This window comes from Acomys minous, assembly GCF_964271855.1.
Source record: "Acomys minous genome assembly, chromosome: 11".
In the NCBI taxonomy this organism is placed as follows: domain Eukaryota; kingdom Metazoa; phylum Chordata; class Mammalia; order Rodentia; family Muridae; genus Acomys; species Acomys minous.
The window spans coordinates 26,017,444-26,038,940 of record NC_140492.1 but is presented as its reverse complement, the minus strand read 5'-3'; the positions used below and the strand labels follow the sequence as shown (position 1 = coordinate 26,038,940).

General features: G+C 35.2%; 1 protein-coding gene across 1 annotated transcript in view; it reads left to right on the top strand.

Moving 5' to 3' along the window:
• Nucleotides 1-21,497, top strand: part of GBE1 (1,4-alpha-glucan branching enzyme 1) — a 234,914-nt gene that overhangs the window by 131,970 nt on the left and 81,447 nt on the right. The gene's annotated exons all lie outside the window — the stretch shown is intronic.

The following is a 21,497-nucleotide window of genomic DNA, read 5'->3' as shown; positions in this document are numbered from 1 at the left end:
TTTGAGAACTGTGATAAACTACCAGGCTCATGTTATAAATCAGTCACTCCTTAATTTTTTTTAGTTGTTTATACATTCTAGAGTCCTCTGACTGATTTAGAGATGACAATGTTTCTCTCCCATTTTCTTCTTAACCCAGTTATTTGTTTCTTTAACTACTCAGAAGCCTTATGGTTTTATAAAGTCCCACTGACCTTAAGTGTCCTTAAGCCTTGTAATCCAATGGAGCAAGCCCTTCCCTATACTTATGCCATGTAGGGTTCTACTGCCTGTGTTATCTTCCAGCAGTTCAGTTTCATGTTTAAATCTTTAATCTATTTGAAGTTAGTTTTTGTGCAAGGTGATAAAGATCTAATTTTATTCTTCTCCACATTGGCATCAAGTTTTCTCTGTAAATATAAGATTTTTTTTCCATCAGCTTAAAACTTGGCATTTTTGTCAAGTATTATATTCATGTTTGGGTTTTTGATTTTGTTCCCTTGGTCTACATGTCTTTTTTTAATGACAATATTAATTTTTTATATTGTGGATTTGTAATATGTTTTAATAATGCAATGGTAATCCCTCCAGCATCTCTTTTTCCCCTATAATTATTGGACTATACAGTATGTGTGTGTGAATCTTGATATATTTTTTCTATTTCTTTGAAAAATAAGATGAGGATTTTGATTGCAATAGTATTGAATCTATAAGTAATTTTTGATAAAATTGACATTTTTGTAATATTCATTCTACTTATATGATATCTCTAATTCTCTAGTATCTTTTTTTTTTTCTGGTAGAGAAAGACTACCAGCCTGAATGAAGGCCAAATTAATTAAAACAAGAATTAATTAAAGCAAACTTAAAAAAAAGTGTGTACATGGTCTGTCTCTACCTAAAGACAGGGCTCAAGAGATTAGCATAGGACTTGGATACGATAAGGGCTTTTACAATTCAGGAGCAGGAGTTTTCCAAATGGGAGATTTAGATAACATAAGCATGACAACCTCTTGTGAAACAAAGACATAGTTGAAATGTGGTCATAACAGTAATAACAAAGTGGTCATATCAAGGAAATAACAAGGTAGTCATAACATGGTAGTTATAACAAGATAGTCATAACAACAGGTGATCATATCAAGTTAGTAGCAAGGTGCTCATAATAAGGTAGTAACAAAATACACATAACAACATAGTAACAAAGTGGTCATAACAAGGTAATCATTAGAAGGAAGTCATAATAACCTATGGTCATAACAAGGATATATAACAATAGTTGCTATAATAATCTTTTGAAACAAAGTCGTGATTGGCTTTTCTGGAACAAGGATTACAGAACAATTTTTAGTTGAGATTACAAATAGGTGTAGCCCTGTTCTTGAGAAACAGAGATTTAATCATAAGCAGAAATGAGCCTCGTTTGTCTTTACTATAAAAGGACTTTCAAGTCTAAGTTGGCGGCGGGCTAGTTCATTCATAGCTGTCCTTCACTGACTTGCTTAGCTTTATTCCTTAATATTTTATTTTCCTTGAGGTTATTGTGAATGAGAGTGTTTACATGACCTCTTTTGGTATATATTTGTTGTTGCTATATAGAAATACTCTTGATTTGTGCAGTTTTATTATACATCTTGCCACAGAACTGAATTTGTTTGTCATGTCTATAAATTTTTTGGCAGAATTTTAATGCATAGTATGTTATCTGCAAATAGAGTAGTTTACTTTTTTCTTTATTTATATCACTTTAATTTACTCTTCTTGAGTTATTGCTCCAGCTAGTATTTTGAGTACAATATTGAAAAAAAGTAGAGATAGTGACATTCCTGTTTTACTTCTGACTTCAGTGGAATTGCTTCAAGCTTTTCCCCTTTTCGGATGATGATAGCTGTGTTTTTCACTTAAAGCTTTTAATGTGTTGAAATGTGTTCCATATTGTCTGATATTCTCTAGGACTGTTATTATAAAGACATTTTGGATCTTGCCAAAGGCCTTTTCAGCATCTAGGAGATGGTCATATGATTTCAATCTTTAAATGCTATTTTTGTGGTTTATTACTTTTATTGACTTGCATACGTTGAAGCATCAATGCCTTTTAGGAATAAAGCCAACTTGGTCATGATGTATAACCTTTTTGATGTGTATCTGTATTCATTTTGCAAGCATTATATTATTGCATACTTTTAAGTTTCTGCTCATCAAGTATATTAGCCTATAGTTTGTTGTTGTTGTGTCTTTACCTAGTTTTAAATGATTAGTATTAAAGTGATAGTGGCTTAGTAAAAGGAGTATGGAAGCACTCCTGTTTTTATTTTATTGACTAGTTTAAGAGGGATTGACTGTAGGTATGCTTTGAAAGTCTGGAACTCTTTTATTTGTTCTCAATACTCTATTTTATCTTTGAGCTCTGACAGCCTATATTCTACTGAATTCATTATACCTGTGAACCTATTTTGTTAGTTCTAAGTCTTATATGGACAGAAAAAGTTGGGAGCAGGAGGGAGGATGTGCAGGAGGATTGTGTAGAGATGTTGGAATTGGCTTGAGTGGAATGAAGTCGGTTGTGTAGAAGGGACTGGGCTGGAGTGCAAAAATGCTTCCTGTTTCAAGGCTGAACTGTGGGACTGGATCTGGGTGATTCAAATGTTGGATGTGGTATGTGAGTGGCATATTAGCTAGACAAGGCATGGGAATTGAATATGAGACCTGCCTGTTGTTGCCAGTGTAGATATCGTGGGTGGGTAGGGTTATGGAGAATCACTCAATGAGTTCCTGAAGAAGTGGGAGAGATTGAATGTCAAATATCTATCTATCCATCCATCCATCCATCCATCTATCTTTCATATATCTTTCATTGTCAAAAATATTTTTGTAGTTCAATGGTGCCATAAATATTAAAGACTCTTAAATCATTGCTACATATTACTCAGGTTTAATTTTATTTAAGTTCTTAGTTATTAACTAAAGAAGAAATTATAATTCATCCTTTTTATTTTTAATATCCATCTGCAGATTATAGTCCAGTTTGTCCAATGTATAAAGATAATTAGTTTGTAAATTGGAATACTTCATGTTGATGACATTTTAATATCACGTTTTCTTACTCACCATAGAAAAGTTTGCTCCTAAGAGACTGAAAGGAAGTAAAACAAAAACTTTATTTTGAGTTGAACGTGCTGTTATCTTTTCTCATATTTAAATGCATTTTAAAATGTCAATACACATACAAAGCCATAATTCTCTTGATCATATTTGAGAAATGATAACTCTATTTTAATTAAGTCCCCAAAGAATTTTTAAATGTGACTGTTTCCAACCTAGAGCATAATTTTTAAATAATCATGTTTATAATTATTTTCTTTATAATTTTATTTAGTCTTATATACAGTCATAATTTTATTGACTTATCTTACCCATACCCCCTGAAATGATGTATTTAGATATTAGGTGATTTGTAAATTTCATTCTGCCATTCTATTTTTAATTGATCAATATATTAAGTAACACAACTTAAATTTATGTTTATATGAAAATACCACAGTATACTCTTGATTTTAGAAGTAAACAATGTGATTATTTACTTTTTTTTCCTCCTTTATTAATTTATTCTTGTTACATCTCAATGGTTATCCCATCCTTTGTATCCTTCCATTCTTCCCTCTCTCCCAATTTCCCCTTATTCCCCTCCCCTATGACTGTTCCTGAGGGGGATTACCTCCCCCTCTATATGCTCATAGGGTATCAAGTCTCTTCTTGGTAACTTGCTGTCCTTCCTCTGATTGCCACCAGGTCTCCCCGTCCAGGGGACATGGTCAAAGGTGAGGCACCAGAGCATGTGAGAAAGTCATATCCCACTCTCCACTCTACTGTGGGGAGTGTTCTGTCCATTGGCTAGATCTGGGTAGGGGCTTAAGGTTTACCGCCTGTATTGTCCTTGGCTGGTGCCTTAGTTTGAGCGGGACCCCTGGGCCCAAATCTGCCTATCATAATGTTCTACTTGTAGGCTTCTAGGACCTCTGGGTCCTTCTACTTTGCCTTTCTCCCATGATTCTCTCATCTAGAGTCCCACTAGAATGTTCTCTCCTCTGTCTCAGTTTCCTGGTAAGTGAAGGCTTTCGTGGGACATGCCCCTTGGGCTAATATGCAGATATAAGTGAGTATATACCATTTGACTCTTTCTGCTTCTGGGTTAACTCACTCATTATGATCATTTCTAGCTCAATCCATTTATCCACAAATGTCGGGAATTCCTTGTTTTTAATAGCTGAGTAGTATTCCATAGTGTATATGTACCACAGTTTCTTTATCCATTCTTCTACTGATGGACAATTAGGCTGTTTCCATGTTCTGGCTATTATGAATAAGGCTGCTATGAACATGGTTGAGCAAATTTTCTTGCTGTGTGCTGGAGCTTCTGTAAGACAGGTGACACGGTAAAGAGAACAAAGCGACAGTCTACAGACTGGGAAAAGATCTTCACCAACCCCACATCTGACAAAGGTCTAATATCCAAAATATATGAAGAACTCAAGACATTAAATACCACCAAACCAAATAACCCAATCGAGAAATGGGGCATGGAACTAAACAGAGAATTCTCAACAGAGGAATATCAAATGGCTGAGAAACACTTAAAGAAATGCTCAACCTCCTTAATCATCAGGGAAATGCAATCAAAACAATGCTGATATTCCATCTTACACCCATCAGGATGGCTAAGATCAAAAATTCAAGCGACACCACATGCTGGCGAGGATGTGGGGAGAGAGGAACACTCCTTCATTGCTGGTGGGATTGCAAACTAGTACAACCACTTTGGAAATCTATCTGGTGCTATCTCAGAAAAATGGGAATAGGGCTTCCTCAAGACCCAGCTATTCCACTCCTTGGAATATACCCAGAAGATGCTCCAGCACACAGCAAGAAAATTTGCTCAACCATGTTCATAGCAGCCTTATTCATAATAGCCAGAACATGGAAACAGCCTAAGTGATTATTTACTTTAATTCATTAAAATAACCACACCATTACTGTTCTGTAAGTGGGAATTTTAGTCTCTGTATTGTTTTCAATGTAGGTGTATATAGCAGAAGGCCTTGGCACCATTGTGTTTAAGTAGAAAAATTGATTGAGCCTTCTGCTAGCATGTATATGTATGCAGATACAGTTTCAGGGAAAACTGAGCCTTGTTCATGTAGATTTAGATAATACGAATAACATAGTTTCTATGGAATGAAGGCTCTAAATACACCTGGGCCTTTGCTGAGTCATTGTTAAGATTCAATTTATGCATCTAATAGGATAATAATGAATGCTTTAGATTCCAATAATAATGTTTTGCTAAGTTTTGAAACTACTCTTGAAAAATAGACAAATGAAACTTTTCTGATCCTTGCATGAGATGACAACCAAAATGATAAATCCGATTTTTTAAATTTTATGGTGCATCATGTGGTTAAAGTTTAAGGATCTTTTAAAAGGTATGCCATGCATTGCAGAGACATATAAGAACATGCACTTTATCTGAGTGTTTAGTAAATTCCAAGAAAATCAAATTTAGAAAATGGAACAGTAATGTCCCTGTCTCTGTAGTCCTAAAATGATAACTGTGTATATAACCAAGTGTCACTTCTTTCTTAGTCACATGTGTGAAATGAAGGTTGAGCTAATATCACCTTCTACTTCTTTGTATATGAACAATTAGATTAGAATATATACCATTAATGAAATGTCTGAGCTGTGGAAGAGAAGAAAGGAAACAAATAGCCAAGGTGAAGTGGAGTGGGAATAAATGAGAATTAGTTTAGGATATCAGAGGAAGAGAAGTTGCCCTGAGGTGTTCTGAGTGTAGCCTACTATGCCATGCCTAAAGAGTAACACACTGATTGCTGTTCCTCAGTTGACGCATTTGCAGAAGAAGAATGGATTTTTAAGAGCTTTCTGTGGTCACGTAGTCCATCCTCTCTCTAACAGTAGACTCTACTTCTATGTATCATATATCATGGGGTAGTAATAATACTGCAATCCTTTTGGAAATCTGTTGGTTTGAACTTACCGTAAAAAGTACTACAACATCATGACCAGTTTATTAAATATATCAGTTATTTCTAAGGCTGTAACCTTACTATGTATTAAAGACTTTGTGCATAAAGATAGGTACTACAAGTTAATTGAAAAGACTGACAATACCTCTACAATGGAGGTAGCATGAAGACATTCTTAGATGAAAAGAAAATAAAACATTTACTGCAGACCTATCTAAAAAAACTGGTATATATATATATATATATATATATATATATATATATATATATGTGTGTGTGTGTGTGTGTGTGTGTGTGTGTGTGTGTGTGTGTGTGTGTGTGTGTGTGTATGAGAAGAAGTGAAAGAAATGGTAGATTAACAAGAAGAAATGAAGCAGAAATGGTGTAGCATAGATAAGTACGACAGGTGCTCTTGTTGTTAGTCTTTCAGGTTATGTCAGAGCCACAAAAGGACACTAAGTGAATTTATATGCATAAACTTGATAGCTTAGACAAAATAGATCTATTGATTTAAAAAGGAGTCATTCCTACCATTTAGTATAAATTATTTTGCCTATGCTACAACTACTATAAAAGTGTGTATAAGTAATAATTTCAAGCACCTAAAATAAGAAAACTTTATATACATTAAATTTTGATGAACCATTTCATAAATTTAAAGAATTGTCATAAATTATATATAAGGTATTCTATAAATCAAAAATACAATGGAAAGACACTTCCTATTCATTTCATTAAGTCAATATGGCCCTTAATCAGAATCAGATAAGTAAAGTAATAAAGGGAAAACTGGAGAGGATACTATTTATGAATACAGACATAAAATTCTTCACAAGACATTAGAAAGTACAATTCAGCAACTCCTGAAAGGAATTGTGCACTGTAACCAAGTGAGTTTTATTAAAAGGGGTGAACTACATTCAATGTTTAAAAGTTTTCATAAAAAATAAACAATATTTGACAATATAACCTAACCTTGTAATGAGTTACTGTGGAAAAAAAACTCATATTAGTAAATGTAGAAATGAAGAAATAGTACTTCCTGGTACCAATACCAAGAGAAGGGAAATCATCCCAACATGTTAACTAGTACTTACTCAACTACATGTGCGGTACACATGTATGAAATAATACATATCATTTTGTAAAGTGAATACATACTAATAATTGCTGTAGACCAAATACTTCCTTCCCCCCACAACTAAAACCAGCCCAGAGATATCTATTCTTACCATCTTACTTAGCACAGTGATGGAGTGCAGCTAGTGAGATGAAACAAAGGGGAAATAGAAGGCATAAACAGTAGAAACAAAGAAACGAACTTATTGTGAATAATGTCGCAGTCACAGAAGCTGATGGACTAGAATAGAGAACTCAGGAATTCAAATGCTTAAATATGACTTCCTGATCTGGCTGCAGTACAATGGTGTGTCGCTGGTTAGAGCTTTCACAGAAAATGCGGTAACAGTGGAATATTCACCTACACATAAGTCAGCCTCAACGGGCTTTCCAGTTTTTATGCAGGTCAAGTCAACAGAAGTTATGAGTTGACTTTGAGAAATGCAAAACTGAAAAAAATTAAGAGGGTGGACAGAAATTCAGACTTAGAGCCAGTGACTTCATAACAAATAATTAATTAGAGTTCATCATAATTGGAAGGACTTATTAATGTCTGGTTAATGAATAAACTGCAAACTGAGGAAAGTTGTATGCAAATTATATGCAAGAATAAGTGTGTCTATCATCCAAACTAAAGTTTTACAGTAAGAAAAACTTAACAAAACAGCGATTAGGAAGTGCTTGCTCCTAACATAATATATTAAGGAACAATAAATAGATGAAATCTATTCAGTATCCTCTAAGAAATACTTTGAGGGCTACAGTGAGTGAGCAATCAGTTTGTAAATATTACAATGTCTACGATAACAGCACCAGCATTATGCTGGCTATAATTAGGAACTAGAGACACTGCGGAAGTCATTGGGACCCTCCTGTTTATCATGGAAATAACTTTATTTCAGTTCAAAGAGCTTACAGCTTCGAAAGATGATTTAACGATGTTTAAATGACCATAATGTCAACACAGCAAGAGTTGTATGGTTTTAAGAGGAAAATATTCTTGGGTTTTCAAGTCTTAGAAAATTTGAACTAATCTAGTGTTTGCTGCTTCAGAATAAGCAACTGTATCTCATTAAGATAAGTGATACTATTTGGTTTTCTAAGTCATAATACAAGCCATTGGTCTGTCTGTAAAATGTAATTTTTCTTAATTCATGTTTTTCCAATTCCTTTCATATGTCTGGATTTTGGTAATTTGGATTTCTTGCAAAGATTCTGTACATTTCAGTATTGTCTAACGCTTCACCAATAGCACCTATGAATGATGGCTTCATTACGTGGATTTCTGCCAGCCTCAGTTATTTCTGTGCAACTTCTTTCTGTAAAATAATCTTATATCAGTATAAATGCTTTCTATCCTAGGACATTGAGATTTAAGATTTTGAAAGGCTCCCAGTGCCACAGTTGAATCAAAGGCCCCCAGTGCCATAGTTGAATCAGTCTACCTTTTGTTTACAATCTCTATTTTACTTCATCCATGGACATTTTCAGTACACGGAAGCTGATTTCATGAGTTAAGCCTTTCCTGTGTTTGGGGAAATTGCCCCATAGTACAGTTCAGTTTCCTACTCAGCGTCTGTCCATTTGTTCCCTAGGGAAGTGTGTAATGTGGGTCTAATCCCCTCCATCCTGGCACTTCTCAGGGTTACTCTTTGGGGTGTCTTCTATTTTGAAAGAATTTCCATTTTCCTTCAGTTGTTTTTCTTTTTGCATTGCTTGTTTATGGTTTTCTGTTTACAATACATTAAATTTGCACATCTTCTTCTTTAATGTCAGCTTTTGAACTGTGTGCAATATACCAGATGAGTTCTAACTTTTCATATTATATTTGAGTCAAAAATTTCTTAGCTAAGCCGGGCGCAGTGGCGCAGACTTTAATCCCAGCACTCAGGGGAGCAGAAGCACACAGGTCTCTGTGAGTATAAGCCAGCCTGGTCTACAAAGTGAGTCCAGGATAGCCAAGGCTACACAGGGAAACCTTGTCTCAAGAAAGCAAAATAAATAAATAATAAATAGGGTGAAAAAGGGAGGGAGAGAGGAACGGGAGGATACAAGTAATGGGATAACAATTAAATTGTAATCTTAATAAATTAATTAAATAAAAAAACTCTCACAGTTAAAAAAAGAAAGAGAGAGAAAGAAAGAAAGAAAGAAAGAAAGAAAGAAAGAAAGAATTTCTTAGCCATTGTCCAATGTAGAGATGCACCATCATGCTGGAGTTTGTTATTTTATATGTGAAGTACAAATGTATTACAGTATTTGTAATGTGCTTACACTTGCTGATGACCTGTCCTCTATACACAATGTGTGTAAATGGATGGGGAAGTCATCTTTAGCAGCGGTATATTGGAATATCATTGAGTATAGTATAAAGACTATGTTTCTGTCTTTCAAAGCCTCACTATATGCTTAGCAATTATGAAAGCAATCATTTAATTTGAATTGGAATTCTGGAGGCAGGCATTTCCTGCTTCCATATGTGAAGGAGATTGGTGCTGGATACAAGGAAACACAACACTTTTATGCTGTTAACAAGCTAAATTGTGGACACGCCAGTGCTCCTGATCCAGTGATTCTAAGTTATGACATGGAAATTGAAAGCTGTCTGGTCACCTATGACCCATTGTAAAACACAGTGGCAGCCACTGAAGAGGAAAGATCTTTTCCTATACAGCCACCTGCTGTCACAGGTGTTGTCAACTGCTGTGGCACTTCAGAGACATAGTGGCTTCTGCTTCTAGATACAGTTGTGATGTGACAATGTTTCTGAGGTCTATGGGCCACAACTAAATATTTGTTGCTCAAAAGCCACATAAGACAAATATATAAAAACTTAAGTTTATCAAAATCATTTTTCATACTTTAATAATATCTTGAAGCCTCAAAGAATTATTTTTCCTTGTGAAGTGTTTATGAATTATGAAAACAAGAACAGGCATTTTATATAGAAACAGTACTTTTTTGACAAGAGTGCCTTTGTAAATAGTCTTCTCTTTCATCTGTTAAAAAAAAGGCAAACTTTGGTTTATTTTTTAAAAAATTGTTACCAAAGACTAACAAAGTCTACAAAACAAAGGGCATAGAGATAATTCCCTGATTAACATGCTAAGGGAAAGGTCAGAGTGCTGCATGCTTGGGTGGTGATGCTGAAGAACAAAATTCAGAGGAAAAAGCTGCTCTGGCAGAGGTGACACCGCTGCTGCCCCAGGGAAAGAAAAGGGGAATTTTGGATCAAAATGTCTGAAATGCGGCACATAGCCTTAGAATATCTGGGAATATCAGGCAATTGTGGGAAGAGTTTATAGTTAACAATTTTTATATATGCTTCCTGTTTACATATAATATATATTTTTATATATGCATTATCCTGAATATTTCTATTTGTGTGCCTGTTTCCATATTTTTCCTATTTATATCAGTAAATACATTTTAATACCCACCTTTCTCACTTTCTTCTCATTGATTCTATATGTAATTGGCTGTGAATGAATTGGAGTTACATTTAAATACAATCTATTTGAGGCTCTACCATGTGTAGTGTCTATGTTCACAGCCTATAAGAGTTCAGTTAATCCACCCAGATGGTTTGACTCTTTGTGAGTAGGCTTAACACAGTCAGCCAACAATATCAACAATGGATGCATTGTAAAGATAGTTGATAAGTTGAAAGGAAACATTTATGAGCAGAAAGGGTCTAGGCATGGTGAGGATGATTTCTGTAAGGTCCTGGAGATTGCTGTTGAACATACAGGGCTTTGTTGACTGCACTAAACATCAGATACTCAGTGACATAATGGCCAAAGAGGGAAGAAACAAATTAAACCATTATAAAGTAAAATTGAAAAATAAGATTCTAGTGATATAGAACTTCCTCCCCCACCAAGTACCCCATAATGGAGGACTTAAGTTAAAGAGGCACTGGCAGATTTTATTCTATAACACCTTGCTAGGCTTTCCTTCCTCAGGCAAACATGCCTAGCCCTAAGCATTGCTTGTGGGACCAGAGACTATATGGTTCTGACAGTGTTCTTCCTTCTTGAAAACAGTGCTTCCACACAGGAATGTTAAAGGCTGAACCAGAAAACCCTGTGTTATCTTTGCTTGTATAGGTAGGGACATGCTGATCTCTAACAACCACTGTGGAATTTGTTGAATTTCTAGGAGCAAGTATTAACTTTGTTAAAAGTAGCAGATTTAGTTCTATGGGGATTGAAAAGCCAATAAAAAATTAATTAGATGGATGTGCTTTTTAAGCTGAGCATACAGTTTGAAAAGCCAGCTTCTATGAACAAGCTTTCATTTATCAAGTAAGATAAAGATAAAAATGCTCAAGTTTAAATAATTAAAGTTAAGGTATGAAAATTAAGAAAAAGCAAATAAAATACCAATATTCATTACAATATTGTTAAATGGCATCTTCCTCAACAACAAATAACATTTCCCCACATTTAGATAATAATACATCATAATGATCTATATACAAGAGAAAAAAAGACAAGCAAAACAAAACTTGGCTTCTTTCATTCTGAAAAAAATAAGAAAGAACTATGAATTTCAAATATGTCTTCAATGTGTAAGGTGTAAGCCAATTTCATTTTCCTTCGTGTGTGTGTGTGTGTGTGTGTGTGTGTGTGTGTACATGTGTGCACATAGTTCTTCAAACTAAAATGCATAGGTCTGAAAAGGGCAATGTTGAATTCTAGTTCTGTGCCTTTGGCCATTTCTTCGTTTTGCAAGTATTTACTGTGCTGTCTCAGTAGCAGCTGCTTTGCTGGCTCTGGGGATAAAACAGTCATCAACAAAATGCAATGGCTGTATGAGAAACAGAAATTTATTATTACTTGAAAGAAGATCTGTAATAAATCAGTTTTTAAAACAGGTTATAGAATGGCACATGATTGCTATATAGAAGGGAAGAAGTTGATAAACAGAAAATAACCATAGTATCTCATAAGTGATAAATCATAAGTGAGAGCATAGGGTTGGGTGAAATAAATGTATACATAGATATTGTTGGCATGAAATTTGATTGACATTAAAGTGGGAGTCTGACATAAGAACAGAGTTCTAGCCAAAGTAATATCTGGGTAAAGTAACAGTAAGTGAGATGAGCTCATTTATGCTTCAGGCACAGAGAGCGGACCACTGTAGCTAGTGCGTCGTGGGGAAGATAATGTCAAAGAGTGGCATGGACACTGGATCAGCACGGACCCTGTTAGCAAGTTAGTTAACTAGAGTTTATTGCAAATGATGTGTGACTTTGTTTACTACTATAGACATGCTCCACCAGAGCAGGTCATGAGGTCAGAGCAGGCCGAGCAGAGATCGTTATTCTCCTCTTTAACATACACGGTGCATTTGCAAAGAGCCAGGACATAGATAGCATGGTGATTTGATGAAATGTCTCCCATTGATATCCAAACATCTTAGTACATGGTCCATGCCTGGTAACACTGTTTACATAGATTTAGGAGGTGTGGTTTGTCTGGAGAAATATGCCACTAGGGGTTGGCATTGAGGTTCTAAAAGCTGTGCACTGTTTTCAGTGTACTTTCTCTGTTTCCTGTTTCCCTTAACAGATGTGATCTGTCATCTGTTCTTTCCACCCATGCTGGTGCTTATTACCAAGGTTCCATGTTACCGGAGAGATAGACTCTTAGCCTCTAGATCCATAACTCTGAAATAAACCATTCCTTCTCTAAGTTGTTTTGGTCATGGCACTAGAAACGTAACTGATGCAGATGGCAATACTTAATAACCTGTGTGTAGCTTTGTATAGTGTATATTATATATAAATATTATCTTACATAGAATATATGTATATTCCATAGAATACATGTATATTCTATGTTAGATAATATATAACATATACTATACAAACATATATACATATATAAATACATACATACCCACATACACACATGTATATCCTAAGCTTACTGTGGAGCACTAAGAAACAAGATCTTTAGAGAAAGTTAATTTCTAAAGTTCCCACCTATATATTTTACCATATGGCACAGTATACTGAGGAACATAAGCTTCTATTGTTAGGTCTGTATGTCTAGTACTATAAATATATGCTTATATGAATATAATTATTACAAAGAGTTTATTTTTTATTCCACAATACATCTGTGCATGTTTACCTATTAAATTTCTTTAAATTGTCTTCCAGGCTAGATTTGTATAGTCAACTATGATGACTAATGATAAGAGATCTGAATTCACATTCTGATTTCGTCACATTCTAGACATGTGCCCATGTGAAAACTAAATACTGATATTGGTACAACTCATAAATGGGTATTGTCTGGAGAGAAAGTTATATGACCCCTGTGCCACGTCTGACTTGCTACTTGCTTTTGTAAATACTTGCTACTTTACATGTTGCCTGTGGCCTCCTTTACTTGACACCAACAGAAATCACTGTGTCCTAAGTCAAGGCCCCCAGTGGCCCTCCATGCCTAGGATGTTTATATACTGCTTGTACAAGACAAACGTGCTGACCCTTGTCATGATTTGTGTCGTCGTGGGAATTACATAATTAGTCATGCAAAACACTCATTGCAAAGTGTATCACTTAGTAAGCATTTATCATATCACTGTTTTAACATCACATAATTGAATCAAATTAATTTTAAAAAGATACATTATTGTTTGTATGTGCTCTCACATATCTATGGAATAAAGAATGCAAGTTTCATGGCTACATGTTTAGATGTAGTATTCATTTTATTAACACTTTTCTTTTTCTACATTAACAAAATTCCAAGATGTTGGAAGTACTGTTTTGCCTATGAAACTTATGATTTAGAAATAATATGTATATAAAAGTTCTTGATTATATTTGATCAATATGGATGATTTGTTAAATTAATCATTGTAGAACTCTTTGAAAATCTAGGCAGCAATGTGCAAATGCAAAATTCATAAACAGAACAAACAAAAAGAAGCCGAAGATTCCTCAAGGACACTGATATTTCAGGGTTCCCTCCTTTTGTTGTCCTCACCAGAGATTTATGCAACATTTGGGAAATGTTTAATATTTAATCATAAGCATTCTTACTCCAATGTAGGCTATACATGCGGCCCAATGTGAAGTTTAACTTTGGACTAGACATACTACTGTGTTTTTTAATTGCACTGAGTATTTGCATGAATGTCCATGTGTGCTAAAACTTCTAATAGAAAAATGTATGCAAGAAATAAAAAAATAGGATTAGTAAAGAGTTTAGCTGTTTTACTTTTGGTAGTGGTAATCATGCTGTGAAAGATCCCTAAAGAGGAATTATAGAAAAGAAGATAATTTCTTACCCAGTTTTCTTCACGATGTTACCACTCCAAACTCTCTATTGACTAATCAGAGATGCTCTTGTAGTTTTTCTTATATGATGCTCAAATTGTTCATGTTTGACTAATTTCAGTACCCAAGGAGTTTTGTTGATTCCAATTTTCTTTTTTTCTATGTATGGCACTGCAAAGTATTTTAATTAATCTAATTTTAGCTTGTCTTAAAAAAAAAAGCTGTTTCTGAGTTAGGTCTGTGTTTTTAAAAATCTTTCATTTGGCAGCTATTTTAACGAAAATATTTTCTGTGTGCTTTATTAATTTATGACAGATCATTTGGGTTTAAATTAATATAGAAGCTTCATAGAACCTGGTTCCCAACACAGGATACTCATGGGTAAGAAAACAGGGACTTGCTCACATACATGTTGCCTTGCAGTGGCTTGATCCCCAGAATTGTGGGAAAACTTCATGCTGGGTGTTCAGGGATGAGTGAGTTACAAAGGAGAAAACAAGAAGATGATTCTTATATTTGAACTGTTTATGATAATATTTTTGTTCTGAATCCTATGAATGTTTGTTAATTCAATATATTTAGTCCATATTCTGAAACTGAGAGATCCAGATTTTGAATTTACCTTTCAGTCTAAAATAACTTTTGAGAATATGTAAAATTAGAGAAAAACCAAACTCTATTCCTTCATTCAAAAATTATTCTTCTAATTAGAATAGATTATTTAGAAAGATTATTTGTTCCTGTGAACTTTGGTAAAAACTGCCAAAATATGGTCTTTACTCTTAATTTATTACTATTTCTTTGTGTATAACTACTAAGATTTCTCATAAAGTTAAATGAGGCATAGCTTTCTCATGAAATACATCAAGCTATAGTACGAAATATCTTTATTTTTACAACTACACACACACACACACACACACACACACACACACACACACACACTGGAATAGAAAATAAAAAGAAAGCAAATAAGAAATAAAAGAGGAAAGGACAGTAGCTTAGAAGCAGGCAAGTGCAGTGAGAGAGTAAGAGATCTTATGTCTTATGGGTGGATGCTCTTTTGATTCATGTACCCATCTTTTGAAATGGAACTGCTTAATAAGTATATAGTCATCATTATGTAACTAATTGTAACTTAATATGACAGTGAGAAATACAAAGAAGCTATTTGTAAAATGAAAATATTGTAAACTCTCAGTTGAATATATGCTATTTTTATTAGGAGTGAATGTAAGTGAAAATGTATATGAATAGTTAATTTTCCCCAACTTTTACCTTTAACAAAGACCTGTAATAGCTAATAAGTAGGTAAAACCTATTTGTCTTGCTGCATATATAATCAAATTGTTTCCCCTTATTTTTGTACGATCTGTTGGTCAGTTTCAGTTTATAACTAAGGTAAGGTTTTTAGTCATGCTTGAAAACCACCCAGAAAATGCTCTACCACACAACAGGGACATATGCTCAACCATGTTCATAGCTGCTTTATTCATAATAGCCAGAACATGGAAACAGCCTAAATGTCCCTCAGTAGAAGAATGGATAAAGAAACTGTGATACATTTACACTATGGAATACTACTCAGCTATTAAAAACAAGGAATTCCTGAAATTTGTGGACGAATGGATTGAACTAGAAATTATCATAATGAGTGAGTTCACCCAGAAGCAAAAAGAGTTGAATGGTATATACTTACTTATATTGATACACTGGTCCAAGGGGTATGTCCCATGAAAGACTTTACATACCAGGAAAGTGGGTAGAGGGGATGACATTCTATTGAGACTAGGTGAGAGAAGGATGGGAGAATGAGGAAATAGAAGGATCCAGAGGGTCCTGGAAACCTACAAGAGGAACTTTATGACAGAGAGATCTGGGTCCTGGGGTCCTCCTCAAACTATGGCCCCAGCTAAGGAAAATGTAGGCAGTAAACTTTGAACCCCTTCCCAGACTAGCCGATGGACAGGACATTCTCCACTGTTGAGTGGAGAAGGAAATCTGACTTTCACATGAACTCTGGTGCCCCATCTCTGACCATGTCCTCTGGATGGGGAAGCCTGGTGGCACACAGAGGAAGGATAGCAAGTTACCAAGAAGAGACTCGATACTCTAAAAGCATATATAGGGGGAGGAGGTCCCCCTCAGTCACAGACATGGGGGAGTGGAGTAGGGGGAAAGCAGGAGAGAGGGAAGAATAGGAGGATACAAGGAATGGGCTAACAGTTGAGATGTAATATGAATGAATTAATTAAAAAAAAAGAGTTGAAAAAAAAAAAAGAAAACCACAAACGTTTTCATGTTGGCTGTATGTACCTACCTAATCTACAGTGATTCATTCCAGACGAACAATGGTTTGTCAGCACGGGCTCTGTAAAGAGAACATGTCAACTGTGTCTGATTAAACATTATGACTATAATGAAACATAGTTCAGTTTGGCTTGCTTTGGAAAAGATGGTGACAAAGGTTTTTGAAGATTCAAATGTTTGTGTGTGTGTATGTGTCTGTGTTTGTGTGTTTGTGTGTTTGTGTTCATACATGTATGCACTTATGTATATGTTATTATAGAGGCCAAAGGATGATGCTAGTTGTCTTTCAGTGTCTCTCAGTTTCCCTCTTCCCTCTGCAGCACTCATGTTACACCTGCCTGCCCCTCTACTCAGGTGCTAGGGATTTGAACTTAGGACCTCCTGCTTGCTCCACAAGCATTTTACCAACTAAGCCATCTACCTAGTCACCAAAAGCCTGTTGTACAACAAAGATATGTTGAAAAAAATTACCTTGGTAACAAACTTTCTTAGGAACAAAAATGACAGGAATGTTTAAATGCAAGTGCTAAAAAATATATTAATTACTTAATGAGTCTGGACACACTTTAACAGAGTGCAAAGTTTGTTGAGTCACATTGCCTTTTTCTATCATGCCACTAACTTTCACTTAAACTGCCAATATTGGTCTGCTGTCACTTCTACCACATGTGCATAGGTCCATGAGCATGTATATACAAACATGCTTACACATTTATGAGTACACAGTATACACATGCACACTCAGAAGCACTCTTCTACAAGTTTGCTTTCTTTAAATCTTCCTTGGGTAGATATTATAAACTAAAGAAAAGTAAGACTTTAAAAATCGAATACTTTTAGGATAGGTTTAAATGGAAGCTTTTATGAAATAAATTTAAGAGTATACTAAACTACATTGTTTGTTTGTTAAAGTATACCTGCATTCTTGGTGTGCTGGAACACATAATTAATTCCAAAATTTGGGAGGCAAAGGCAGGCAGATCTCTGTGAGCTCAAGTCTAGCTTGGTTACAGAGCAAGGTTCAGGTCAGCCAGGCATATATCCTGGAAACCAATCTCTATAACTGGAAAAGTAAAATAGAATACAGTTTTTGACTTTGAGTCACTTAAGTAGAAACAATTTTGATGCCATGTATTATAAGCTAAATGTACCCTATGCCTAAACAGAAAAAAATTTAAAACAATAATTAATATGAATTGTCAAGGTTCACAGGATGAAATCTGACAAACATTATGGTAGTTTATATCATATAATGATGTATAGAATAAAATCCAGATGATAAATACAAGATAGAACTCTTAAGTCATAATTTAGTATAAGTACTTTTCCTTCAATGTATACATTATAAATTTTTAGTATTACTTGTACATTAATACTTTATGGTCTCGTTATGGGTTTTCTCTTTGTTGCTGAATTCATATTACAAAGCATAAGCAAAAATACATTGATGTATTCACCTACTGTAAAAAACAGGTATGTGTTCAGATCACAGTCCACTTTTAAGATTATTTGGCTACCTGTTTTTCTTTGGGGGTGGATTACCTTTCATGTGAATGAAAATGATCTTCCCACCCTTAGGTGAACAGATACTGCTAGTTGATGGCTCTGGGTGTGGAGCTGTTAGTATTCATTAAGGGTGTGGCCCCTGGTAGATCGCCAATGTCCCATTGGTGGTCCCACACCATGAGTATATGTGTGGTTCAAATTAGACTCAGGCAGGATATAAAAGAGGCAGGAAGTTGAGAGGGTTTGGAGACTGGTAATTGGATCTGAAGATTCAGTTGGATAGATACTATTAAAATATACTTAGTGTATATTTTATATTCCCAAATAATAAAAATATTATACTACAAAAAAGAGAGAAAGAAACAGATAAATGAGCTCAGTGTACCTTCTTTCCTCACATCTATTCGGTTGCCTCAGTTTTGAAATTTGCAATACAAATCAGAACAGCAAGGATTTTGCTTCATGCTTTTATAATTTATTCTTTAATAGCTTTTCAGCCACATGGCCTGAAGAACAGCGAGGAAGAAAGGCGTACTTTTCTTTGTGTTTTTGTGTTTCAGCCACTGTTTAATAATATCATATTTATTAGTATATAACATTAATATGGTTAGTAACATCTGTTGCCCCAAGTTTCTTGCTTTGAAAAATTTAAGCATTATTCTGGACAACAAATAAATAGGACATTAACCAAATAGATTTGAATTACAAAATGTGATTTCATTAAATAAATGTCATTATGTCTGATTATACTTGCTTGCCAAGATAATTTGGCTGTGTTTTATTTCATTACAAAGTTTATTGGCAGACTGTGAGACAATCAACAATTTTGAGTTTACAGATATTTTGTAAAAATCTTAATATTGAAATGTTCTGTGCATGACAAAAAAATCCCTTAATAAATCTCATTACTTGATTAGAGACTATTTCGACCATTTAAGCCTCTTAGAATCCTGATTATTTTGATTGCTATGGATTCTTAAATGTATATATCATCATCTATATTTGGTTTAAATATGAGCCACCTATGACTTAAACATTTTTAAAAAACATTTTATTAATTTATTCATATTACATCTCAATTGTTAGCCCATCCCTTGTATCCTCGAATTCCTCCCTCCCTCCCATTATCCCCCTACTCCCCTCCCCTATGACTGTGACTGAGGGGGACCTCTTCCCCCTGTATATGCTCATAGGGTATCAAGTCTCTTCTTGATAACCTGTTATCCTTCCTCTGAGTGCCACCAGGCCTCCCAATCAAGGGGACGTGGTCAAATATGGGGCACTAGAGTTTGTGTGAAAGTCAGTCCCCTCTCTCCACTCAACTGTGGAGAATATCCTGTCCATTGTCTAGATCTGGGTAGGAGTTCGAAGTTTGCTGTCTATATTGTCCTTGGCTGGTGCCATAGTTTGAGCAGGACCCCTGCAACCAGCTCCATGCGTCATAATGTTCTTGTAGGTTTCTAGGACCCTCTGGATCCTTCTATTTCCCCACTTTCCCAGGCTTCTCTCACCTAAAGTCCCAATAGGATGTCCTCCTCTCTGATCCACTTTCCTGGTAAGTGAAGACTTTCATGGGACATGCCCCTTGGGCTAGTGTCTCAATATAAGTGAGTATAAACCATTTTAGAAGCAGATGATAAACAATAGTGCCATCTATGTTTCTATATTTTTTGCTGGATTTTTAAGATAAATATTTAAAACAAATGTGTAAAACCATGTTTCCTCTTTGTTTCATTAGAATAGTTGTGAGTTACTCAAATGAATGATGATATTATTAGTTGTTCATTCATGAGTAAATATTTCAGTGTATGAGAGCAATATCTGAATCTGACTGGTTCTCTGGCATATTTGTGGTAGTTCTAGAGTCACAGTGTAGAGATTACCACCTAGATCTTGCAATGGCTATTAGACATTAGGTTCCACCACCATGGCTTAGTAGGGGAGAGTTAAGTGCTTTACAGCGGGGGAATAATCTGAAAATCAATGCTTGACCTTATATGTTGGAACACTTCAAAACAATACTGTCTTGGTAGATTCTGTTTATAGTTTTATGGGATTCTAGTCAACTGGATATATCAAGTGAGTTACAAGCTGGCTGATGACATTTTCAGGGATAAAAAGTCAATTGATATTTTTTATCATACCATTTGCCAGACATTTTTTATTCCTTGACTAAGGTAACCATTCAGTCAAGAAGGTTGAGTTCTTTTATGTAGTGAGAGAGAAGTTGAAGCTCTAGTTCTCATTTGGTGAGGGTTTAGAATACAGTATGACTCCTCTTCCTCTGTACTCCAGCAAGATGGAGAATAGGTATAAGCTTCTCATTACTAAATGTGAAATTCTAAGCATGTAGTATGAGTCATCCTTCAGAAATCTATATTTTCAGTCACAACTTACTCATTTAAACATCTTCTACTGGTCCATTGAAAATGCAGATTTTAGATTCCACAAACTAGTCCATTCATGTATGACATTAATGTTTTCACTGTTCTCGTGAATGCTGTATAGTTCAGGACATTAAACTTCACCTGGATATTTATACTTCCTATGGTTGATCTTGATGTCTGTATAGCTTTGAAATAGGATGACATTAAGTTATGTTTACTTAATTGTATCCCATTATATAAATGTATCACAATTTCTGTACCCATTCTTCAGTAGAGGGACATCTAAGTTGTTTCCAGATTCTGGCTATTATGAACATAGTTAAGCAAATGTCCTTGTCTGGAGGAACATATTTAGTGTATATATGCCCAGGAGTAGTTAGCTGGGTCTTGATGTAAAGTTATTCCCAGTTTTCTGAGAAAGGGCCAGTTTGATTTCTAAAGTGATTTTTTCCAAGTCCCACCAGCAATGGAGGAGTGCTCCCCTTTCTCTATCAAAACCAAGAAATCATGATATTTTTAGGCAAATAGATGGAGCTAGAAAAGATTATCCTGAGTGGGGTAACCCAGACCGAGAAATATGCTAACTTGGAATATACTAACTTCTAAGTGGATATTAGCCCAACATAGGTGTCCTCTAAGAGACTCCATCCAGAGGAGGATAAGGACAGATGCTGGGACTCACAGCTGGACCCTAGATGGAGGACTGAGAGTCCTATGGAAGAATGTGGGGGTGGGGGACGGGATGGAATAACCTGGAGCGGTCGGGAGCTCCATAAGGAGACCATGAAGGCTGGCAGATCTGGACCCAGAGAGACCTACACAAACTGATGCACCAACCAGGGACAATGC